Genomic DNA, 10,674 nt, shown 5'->3' on the forward strand with positions numbered 1-10,674 from the left:
CCAAACCTTAATTCACCTATATAATAGCTTCGTAAATATTTAGTGGAAATATTTAAGAGCTCGACTTTCAAAAATGAAGTCCCGATACATTATTTTCCAAAACCATTGACTTTCAATACTAACCACTTGTATTGTGTCTAACTGAAACAATTTTATCGAATCAAGATTCACTATATTATTATATTTAACTTGAAAATATTAAATAGTTATATTTATGAACTCAATCTTTGGAATTGTGGTCCTGAAACCACTATTTTCAACACTCCTAAAAAATAGGCTGTTACAGTTCTAGAAGAAAAATGGTGCACCCACAGGTGCAATACTAACTACCTTGGTTTAGCTTTATTTTCTATTGATGCAAGACAATTTGGGAGAGTTTTTATCCAAATGTCTTTGAGACTTTATATTGGATGGATGATTCCGCTTCAAAGGCCTTCTAGATTTGAAGAATGAATTTTATCTCTTTTTTGTTGGTGTAATCAAATTATAAGAGCTTTTATCCAATGGTCTTCAAGACTTAATATTAGATAGTTGCTTCCGCTTAAAGGGCCTTTAAAATTGAAGCAACATTTTTAAGAAATTCTTTAATTTCCTTAGAGATTTTTTTTAGATTTTTTAGAAAGCTTTTGTCTTCAAAATCTTCTCTTCAGGCTTCGATGTATGAACTTCCAAACTCCTAAAGTTTTTAAGTTATGTTGAGTGGTTTGGAGGTAATCTCCTTCTAGTTAAGTAAATAGGCTTCTTGTGGAATATATTTTCTTCATTTGTGTGATCTACAAAGATTAAAATCTTTTATTTATTATTTATCTCATATTAATTTAAATTAATTAGAAATAAAATAATCCTTAAAGAATATAATGGATTTCTAAAATAACTCTAAAATGATTTAAATAAGAGATAAATAATAATGATACATGATGAACTTTGATTTGTCCAAAACTCTTCTTCAATTTCCCATCAAGACTTGGTCACTTAAATTGTTTTTGTTGATAGGAAGTGGGCAAGTATTGAAACTTTAGTTACTTCTGTTGCCAAATTTTTTTCCATCTTTAAAGGATGCCATCAAGAATGTTTTTTCTTTAGATTAAACTTAGCAATGAAACTAGGTTGTTTATACACCATTTTTTTTTCTTGAAGGACTAAATAATGATGTAGTTCAATTTTTTTTTTTTGGATGAGTGGTTTAATCTTGTGCTTAAGAGTGATAAAAAGTTTAAGATCATGTTTAGGAGTCTCATTTTTGGACGAGCATTTTAAGTTCATGCTTTTAGGAGCATTATATTTCGGATGAACAATTTAAGCTTACATTTAGAAGCATTGTTGTTTGTTGGATGTATAATTTAAGCTTGTGCTTAAGAGCATCATCATTTTTTTCAAGTAAATAATTTAATCTTTTATGTAAAAGCAATGTGTTAGCTTAAGCTCATGCCTAGGAATATTATTTTTTTTATTGTCTTCTTTGACCTGTGATTGGAGTTCAACCATCATTATTCTAATATTAAAGGAGAATCATCATTGTAATTGTGCCTGGAGCTAGTGTAATAGGATCAAAATAGTCAAAATTTATAGTTCTATCCATCATACTAGATTTGAGAAACCATAATGATTGATGTTATTCCTTATTCAAACTCGTTTTTTTTTTCTTCACAAAGTTGCATGATCTTGTATTTCAAAATAAAACACTTTTTTAAAGGATACCTGACCCAACTATAATACTTGCAATAGTTGGGATCATCTACTCTGTCAAGTTCTTCAAATCGTTTAATTCTTTTTTGTAATTGAATCAACTTAGTTTTCAAAAGCTCTTCAAGCATGGGAAAGGTACTTATTTTCTTATTTTTCATTCAGTGTAACTTTTTCTTTACCTTTGACTTGAGTACAAACAGGTTTAGACATTTTACAATTATGGATTGATCAATACCTTTATTACTAGCTAAAATTTTGCACCCTTATGAATTTCTTACTAACGAGATTATAGATTTGTGGTAGTTGACATTTTTGGTTCCATGATATGAGTTTGGATGGCTAATTCTTTAAAATACTTTCACTTGATGCCTTGTAGAATATAGGACAAGCCCGATTCATGCCTTGTATGCAAATGTAAATGTTAAAAGTCTCTGACAAAATGTTCTTACAACTCAAACTTAAGTTCATCCAATAGTGGATGTAATCAATGATTGGCTCATCCTTTCATTAGCGTGAGTTTGCAATTTTAATTGTGTTGACTTTGTGGTAAGTGTTATAGAATCGATTGAGAAATTCTCGCTCAAATTATTCTTAGATATTAATCATCTAAGGCACAAGATCAGATTACTTATCAAAGACATTTCATTTTAATGATTAAACAAATTACTTTACCATGAAATCTCCATCATTTTGGTGTTGTTGCAAGTTCCCACAAAGTGCACAACATATAGACGTGGATTTCCATCAACTTATTGGTATTTTAAAGGTTGATAATTTTCAAGCATCCACAATCGATCAAAATCCTTTGAGCATATGGCTTTGCAAATGTGTATAAATGTGGAGAAACACTTTTGACTTGATCCTTGATTAGATTCCTTAATAAGCTCTTTGAGCTAACATGAAGAAATGTTTTGAAGTCCTTTTTTAATAGTCTTGGTAGAAATTTGACTAATTTTTTAAAAAGTTTGTTAATAAGTTTCACTTGCATGTGATTGGTTGCTTCTACTTAAGCTTTTGATTTGTTCCTCGTGAAAACAAGTTGATAATCCTTTCTTTTAATGCTTGATGCAACGAATTCCACAACTTCTATACAATGAAAGAATTGCTAGTTGTCATCACAACCATAATGTCCAACTTTGATAATGAGCATCTGTGAACTTTGATGAGTTTGGTTTTTGAAGAAAATAAATTAATGACAGAGATTATCTCATTAGGTGTGCAAAAAATGTGTATACAAAAAATTTTAGGCAAAAAAAGACTGGAAAAATTGGAACAAATAAAAGAATTTTTTTTATAGAATTTGACTTAGAACCTCTTGATAAATCTTTTGACTCTTCTTTTCAATGAAGTTTCGATCTAAGCTTTGTCTAGACTCAATTTTGAATGGATGTGGTCACTAAGGCTCATCAAAACTTGATCTTGAAAACAAATTTGGGAAGTTGCTTACTTGAGAATTGATCCAAGTGTTTTCAAGACTTGATCTTGGACTAATGAAGTTTGTTTCAAAGGTTATCAAAACTTGATCTTGAATAACAAGTTTTATTATTATTATTTTATTTTTTTGTGTTGATTCAATGGGATTGAGAAAGCTTTATCCAAGGGTATTTGAGACTTGATCTTAGATGGAGAATTTTACTTTAAGGGCCTTTTAGAGTCTAATATTGAAAAACATATTTAGCCTACTTTCTGTTGATACATCTAGATTGTGGTGAGCATTTTCTAATGATCATTAAAACTTGATCTTGGTTGAAAGATTCTACTTAAAGAACGAATTTAGCTCTCTCTTTTTGGCCGATTGAACAAGATTAAAAAGTATTTTTCTTCAGAATTGATGTGGCATTTTTTAAGTTTTTTTTTTCTTTCAAATTTTTTTACTTCTTTAGAGATTCCTTCCTTGAGATTTTGGAGAAAGTTATTAGTCTTAAAAATTTTCTCAGCAGATTTAAAATTTTGAATTTCTAAACTTATGAACTTGAATGTCTTGGAAGGTAATCCCTTTTATAGTGTCAAATAGTCAAATAAAATAGATTTCTTATAAAATATAACATTCTAATTTACTAATTTACAAAGGTTAAACTATCATTAAAAAATCATGATTAAAATTTTATATTTTTATTTATCTTATATTAATTTAAATTGATTAAAAACAACCATTAAAATATACAATATTTTTATAAAAGTATTTAATTCATTAATTTATCTCTTAATAATTGATTGCTGATGGTATGAAGCATAGAACGGTTAGAGGATGATAGATATATTGCCTGCAAAACTGAAACTCAGTGGTAATTCATTAAATTAAAAGGAGGATTCAGTTAAGTTGGATTTAATTAAAATAATTAAATCAAAATTACCAAATGAAGGTGAGCATGAATGAAGAATAAGTTTGTTGGACCATATACTAATTAAGCTAAATTGGCCCAACGAGACAAATACTTGCAACATGGACCCATATGCAAAAGTTTCTTGGATGATTTTTAATATTTATTAAATTCTATACAGAAAGCCCACTTAACTTATTAAATTTGGTTTTCAGGGACTCAATAGTAATGATCCAAATTTCATTCTATGAAAGCTGAGTTTGAAGATAAAAGCAAATAAGAAAATGAGATCCGTTTTTCTGGGTTTAAAAAGTTTTAGTTAGGCATTTAAGACAAATAATGTAGTAGAAGAAAAAAGGGACTAAATCAAAAGGGTTTGAATAAAAAATAGCTTTACTTATTGAGTTTTCCACATGTTTGGTTGGTGAGAAAAGGAGCATGGTTGATGAGAAAAATAAGTACAAATTTTAAAAATTAATATGAAATTATTTTTAAGATTTTTAAAATTATTTGATAATTGTTAGAATTAAAATTAAAATGACAAATTTTGTAAACATTGAGTTCTAAATTTGTTGAATTTTTCAGATTTAAGATCAAATTGATAAAATGTGTAAACATTTTGTGGCTAAATTTATTATTAGGTCAATAGAAAACCCATGTTAGACTTCATTTACTAAGCTAATGACTATAATATTTACTTTCAAAAGTTAAAGTATTAAATAAAAATTAATAATTTAGTGACCAAAATAAAACCAACCGAATAGTTAAATAACTATTTTTGTATATTTATATTTATAACAAAATAAAAATTTCATCAGAAAAATGGATATAACAATTTAAAATAAAGAAATACAAATCTTAAAAGTAAAATTAAAACATAGTAGTCATTAATAACGAATCTTGGAGTGTCGGATGAGATTATCTGTTTCAGAAAAGTAAGATGGAGGATTTCAAAGTGAGAAATATGTTAATGTTGTCTTTAATTTTTTTTTAAATTTTAAATTAACTTTCTTAAAATGATAAAATTTTGATTGAATTTTTAAAAATTATAGATATAGATTATCAAAATGGTGAAATTGTATTTTACTATCATAAAAATTAAAATTTAATTTAAGCCCACTTAAAAACGTTTCTAACTTCTCATTATATAAAATTACTGGTGTTACAAGTTAACTTGACACCAATTCAATTCTGGTTACTGAAAATACCATTATTTTAAAAATAATTAATATTATTAAAAGGATTATAATTTTATATAATTTCAAATAAAATAATTAAAAATATTATTTAAGAATAAAATTCAAAACTAATAAATTTATATAAACATACCTTATCATTTCACCAAGTATATTTATAAATATATTTTTAATATAAAATATTTTCGTGTATTATAAAATTTAGAATGAATATTGTATTTCCAAAATTTCACGCTAAGCATTTTCTCAAAAAAAAAGTTATGTTGAAAGACCACAATATTATTCAAAAGGGTTCATGGTACAAAGAAATAACTTTAGCTAATAAATATTTTATTTTATATTTCAAAATAATTATAATTATTAATTTTCTAAGGTTTAAATTAAAAATACTATTAGAATTTTTTCAAAATATTTATAATGTTTTAATAGCAAGAAGTGATAAATTATGTCTTTTAATTATTAAAATTATACCACTTAATTGTTAATAAAGAATTGTGATTGAATCTCAAGTTATGACTTATTAGTCGATGTTCACTTAGCCTAACTTAGATTCTAATCATTGTTATATTAAAAAAAAAGAGTTGTATTTCACTAATTTAGCCAAGCCTTATGGTTTAAAAAATCAATTTATCACCCCAAAAAAAACCCTAAATTTTTTTCAAATCATTTGCTTCTTTTGGTTTTTGTTTAGCGGCGGTGTTAGCCTCTGAGCTAGCTACTGTCCCCTTTTTTCTTCTATCCATCAACCCTCTTTTTCTTTCTTCTTCTCATTCACTCCATACATTTTTTTTTTTTCAATTTACGGATCTATTTTGTGAGTATATTTTTTGTCTTCACAAGTTGTAATGGACAGATAATAGTACTTATCATCATTGAAACACCACCGACCATCGACAATTTATTTTAGAAAGTGAGTAGCTCTTCGTTGACTTCTTAATCTATTTCTGTTTTGAGAGTTTCAGAATAATAAATGATTTCATGAGTCGGTTTGGACTCATGTTATCTTAAGTTTTATATATTTTTTTGTTTGTTTTTCCATTATTTAATAAGTCTTCACTTTTAGAAGTTTTTGTCTACTCTTATAGTACGCTTTTTAATCTTGCTTATGCATGTAGTCTTACTTTTGTGAGTAATTTTAGGGTTGGTTTTGTCGTCGTCCTCTTTAGTTTAGTGGATGCTCAGTTATTTTTCCGATTTATATCTGCCGCTTTAGACCATCTGGGGCTGATTTCTTATTGTATTAAGTGATTGCAATCACTTGTGATATGTTGTACTTGAGTTGTGATAGAGCTGATTGCCAATGTGTCATAATGTTTTATTGATGTTGAAGTTAAAGCTTTTGTTGTGTTGATGAAGCTTATCATTTAGTGCCTATAACGGGTGTTTCTTATTCCCCCCTCTCCCGAATTGTATGGTCTTATTCATTGGATAAATTAATAAATTTCTAATAAAAAAAAGTTGTAACTATTCATGAAGATATTTATTTGTCGAAACTATTTTTTTGGAAAACGAGAATCGACTATGCTTGAAAATGGAAATTAAAACGGGAGTCGCCACCGACCTTTATTAGGTGTGATCGGATCACCTTTGTTCTAATAAAACATTTTAGTTTACTAAAACGGTGTTTTTGGTCTACGAAACTCGAGAGAATGGGTTCGGGAGTCGGTTACGTGCGAGGAAGGATTAGCACCCTCATCACGCCCAAAATTGGTACCAAATTGATTAGTTAGTGTCTTAATGTCGAAAGTTAAAAATCGAGAATGGATTTAAAATACGATTCTTTTTATTAACGTCGATTTTAAAAATGCTTGAGTTAGCTCAAAACGATTATTAAAGATTTCCTCGTCTCGAGATATAGGAGTATCACATCCCGTAAGTTAGGACACAATACCATGAACTCCCGAGCGCAAGTTTATCTTTAATTTTAATTAGAATTCCGTGTATTTTAAAACTCAAAAAAATATTTGGCTATTTAGAACCAACGAGAAAATCGAAACCCCGTAAGTTAAGGCACAACTTCTCGATGTTCCAAAACGCGAAACATTGCCTTATTTTAAAATTTTTATTTTTGAATAATAGCGAATACGATACTTAAATGACGTACGTTATTTGTTTTGGTCAAGATACAACGATTTATTGGATAAATATAAAGAGACTTGATTCATGGGCCGATGATATGAAATAAAAGTATAGTGCGACATGGAACAATGATACATGTATAAAATATTCCACAAGCGCATGGCAATAATATGAACACGAGTAAGTAAATTAACGTAATTGCAATAGCAATAATCTCACAATATGCACTCTTTAAAACTAATCATTAATAATAAAAACAAATGAATTAAATAATACAATTAAAAATGTAATAAATAAATAGTTAAAATCAAACTAAAATAGATGAATTTTAAATGACCATGAATGAATTTAAAATAAATAATGTAAAACAGTTAAAATCAACAATATGCAAAACGTTTTTTTTTTGAAAGAAAGAATGATATATACATATGAAGAACTTTTAAAATAGATAATATATATATATATATATATATATAAAAAGTATAAAACAATGTATAAAAAATTAAAGTAAATAATAATAGCAAAACATTTCAAAATAAGTAAATAGGGTTCAAAATAAGGTATATAATCAATTTAAAATAAGTAATAAAATGATTTTAAATAATACCTAAATAAATTTAAGCTATAATATATAAGGTATAAAAAGTTTTAAACGAATGATTTTAAAGAAAACACTTTCAAATGAATAATAAAAATTTCGAATATAATATGAAAGAAATTTAAAATAAAATAAAATAAAATGATATATATATATATATATATATATATATATAACATAAAACGTTTTATTTTAATGGAAATAAAGTAACCTATAAAACTTAAAAGGTAATATATATGTATGTATATATATAAGCCTATAATAAATAATATAGCAAATAATAATAATATGTAAAACAATTTAAATAAGACAAAGAAAAAAGAACTCAAAATAAAAGAAATAAAAGATTTTAAACAGGGGGACCAAAGCAACAATCACGCAAACTTGCGGGGATAATTTTAAATGTAGAAAAATGCAAAAGGGATGATTGAAACACGCAAGACAACAGAGGGACCTGAGTAGCAAATAGCCCATTCGGGCTTTGAAAACGACCCCCCTTTTACACTGCGTCGTTTCACCTTTTAAAGAAAACAAAAGGGTTTCTTCCTTTTGTAGGCAGATTTCTGCTGCTTATTTTTTAAAAGAACTCAGCCTCCCTACCCCCTTTTCTCTTCCGTTCGGCTAGGGTCCTGAACCCCTCATCGCCGCCCTCAGTGGTTTGTCACACCACCATTACAATCAGTGGCCGACGACAAGCGAAATAGGCTACCTAGCCTCTATTCGTGGTGCCTTTGAAGGTCCCAAATCCCTCGGTTGAGTGCCCGAAAATAAAGGGACTTCCCAACCTCCCCTTTTGGGCTCAACTCCAATGGAGAAAGAAGTCTCCGACGACCGACCATGGGGGTTTTCCGGTAAGTTTTATTTCCCTTTTATTTTCGTAAGTGAAATAAAATAAAATAAAATAACTAAGAGAAACAAAAGTAAAAACAAGATAAAGAGACAGAAATCTTCACACACAAAAAAAAAATCACCTTTAAAACGAGTATTCTGTTTTTTTGATTAGTTTTTGCTTGTGAAATGTACGTAAAAAAATTACAAGAAAGTAGATCCAGGCTTTTAAAGCCATTTACAATCGATTCCCTTTTAGTTTTTTTGTTTTTTGCTCTTCATTTCTCTGCGCTCGCATGCTTCTTTCTCTGCTATTGTGCTTGTTTCAAATGTCAGATGACGCGTGGAGGGTGACTGATGGAGCAGCGTGCGAGCAGACGAAGAGGCGTGGGGCGGTGGCTGAACGTTCCTAGGGTTCTGCTGATATTTTTTGCATTAGATTGATAGTTTGGGTTGTATTTGTTATTGGGCTGATTGTGGTTTTAAGGTTTGGGCTAAAATTTGAGTTTGGAGTTTTTTATTTGGCTGTTTATTTTGGTTTAAAAATTTAGTTTTTATTTATTTTTGTTTTTGGTTGAGTCATGGGCATCGGGCAAATTTAAGCCCGTATATTATTGAATAGTTATGTTTATCGTAAAAGACTTGACTCCCAAAACAAGCATTTACTAGATAGTTCTCTTTGTATAAAGAGACCTAAGAACTATAAATAAGAGTAAAATTGCATTTGGAATGTACGTAAAAAAAATTGAGAAATACAACTTTCTACTCTCCTTCTATCTTCCTACTAATTATAGATTGTTTATAAAAATTACCATAAAATTTCTTTTATAGAAATTGACATTCATATTGTATGTTAGTGAAAAAAATTCATATTCATAAGAGATAATATTTAATGTGGCTGAACCCGTTTGATTTGTTTTAAAATATAAAAAAGATAAAAATCATTCCACTAAACTCGTAATTTATATGGTTCAGCCCCTTTAACCTAAGCCCAAAATATAAACAGGATAAGGATTACTCCACTAAACTTGTAATTTTGCATGGATAAAGCTAGAAATGTGAATCACCACAAGATACAACTTTTGCAGGAATAAAATTACGAACTCTCCTCTCGTAAATCTCTATTTATAGGACTTATTACGTAATATTAACAATTTGGGCCTATATATAAACATTTTTCATGATTTTGTTTTTGATATATCCTCAAAAGTAATATGAAAACCTCAAAGTCTTGATATGTTTTTTTTTTTCCAGCAATACATATATTATGTAGCATTGATATTAGAATATTGGAGATTAAATGGTCAAAATGGATAAAAGCCAAAAATTAAGCTAAAATATATGTATGATTCAAAGCACCAAAGCATATTATAAAAATTAAAAAAAAAATGGATTCAGAAAGTCAAAAGGTATGTGTTAGAGAAATAGGTTGGTAGTTGGGCACTCCTTGGGAGGCTTCATTATTTCCACTTACTTTCTTTCGGTCCCCTTGTTTATAATTACGTTACAATTTAGTAAATGTAAATGGAAAGAAATTTCCCACAACCTCAGAATTAAAAAAGTTAAAAAAATCCCAAGTTAGCACGTGGCAATCTTGGTGACCAGTTGTTTATATATAATGGAATTGAATCACACGAGTTGACATTGATTATCAATGTTCTGCCGACAACATCAGACATTTTTGTCGCTATTGGTCTTTTCTGCGAATGCACTATCAATATCAAACTTTATCCCTCTCCAACATTCTTCTCTCTTCAGCTTAGACAACTTGTACACGATTGTTGGTTGACTTTCACACACTGTAATTATCATACCACTCATGTAATTTCTCTTTAAATTTTGTTCTAATTTCAAACAAATTTTCATTTTTAATTCTTTTTAGAAAAAGAAACTTATATTAAATAATTTGAAATCCATACAAATTTATCCACTGATCTCTCTATTATAATTCAACCGGTTTTCTAAA

General features: G+C 28.3%; 1 long non-coding RNA gene across 1 annotated transcript; it reads left to right on the forward strand.

Annotated features, from left to right (window-relative positions):
• The first annotated feature begins 8,402 nt into the window (after nucleotides 1-8,402).
• LOC108487388 (uncharacterized) lies at nucleotides 8,403-9,366 on the forward strand. The gene is made up of 2 exons (XR_001871631.2): nucleotides 8,403-8,731; nucleotides 9,045-9,366. It is a non-coding gene; the product is annotated as an uncharacterized LOC108487388 (long non-coding RNA).
• The last annotated feature ends 1,308 nt before the right edge of the window (nucleotides 9,367-10,674 follow it).

This window comes from Gossypium arboreum, chromosome 10, assembly GCF_025698485.1.
Source record: "Gossypium arboreum isolate Shixiya-1 chromosome 10, ASM2569848v2, whole genome shotgun sequence".
Lineage (NCBI taxonomy): Eukaryota > Viridiplantae > Streptophyta > Magnoliopsida > Malvales > Malvaceae > Gossypium > Gossypium arboreum.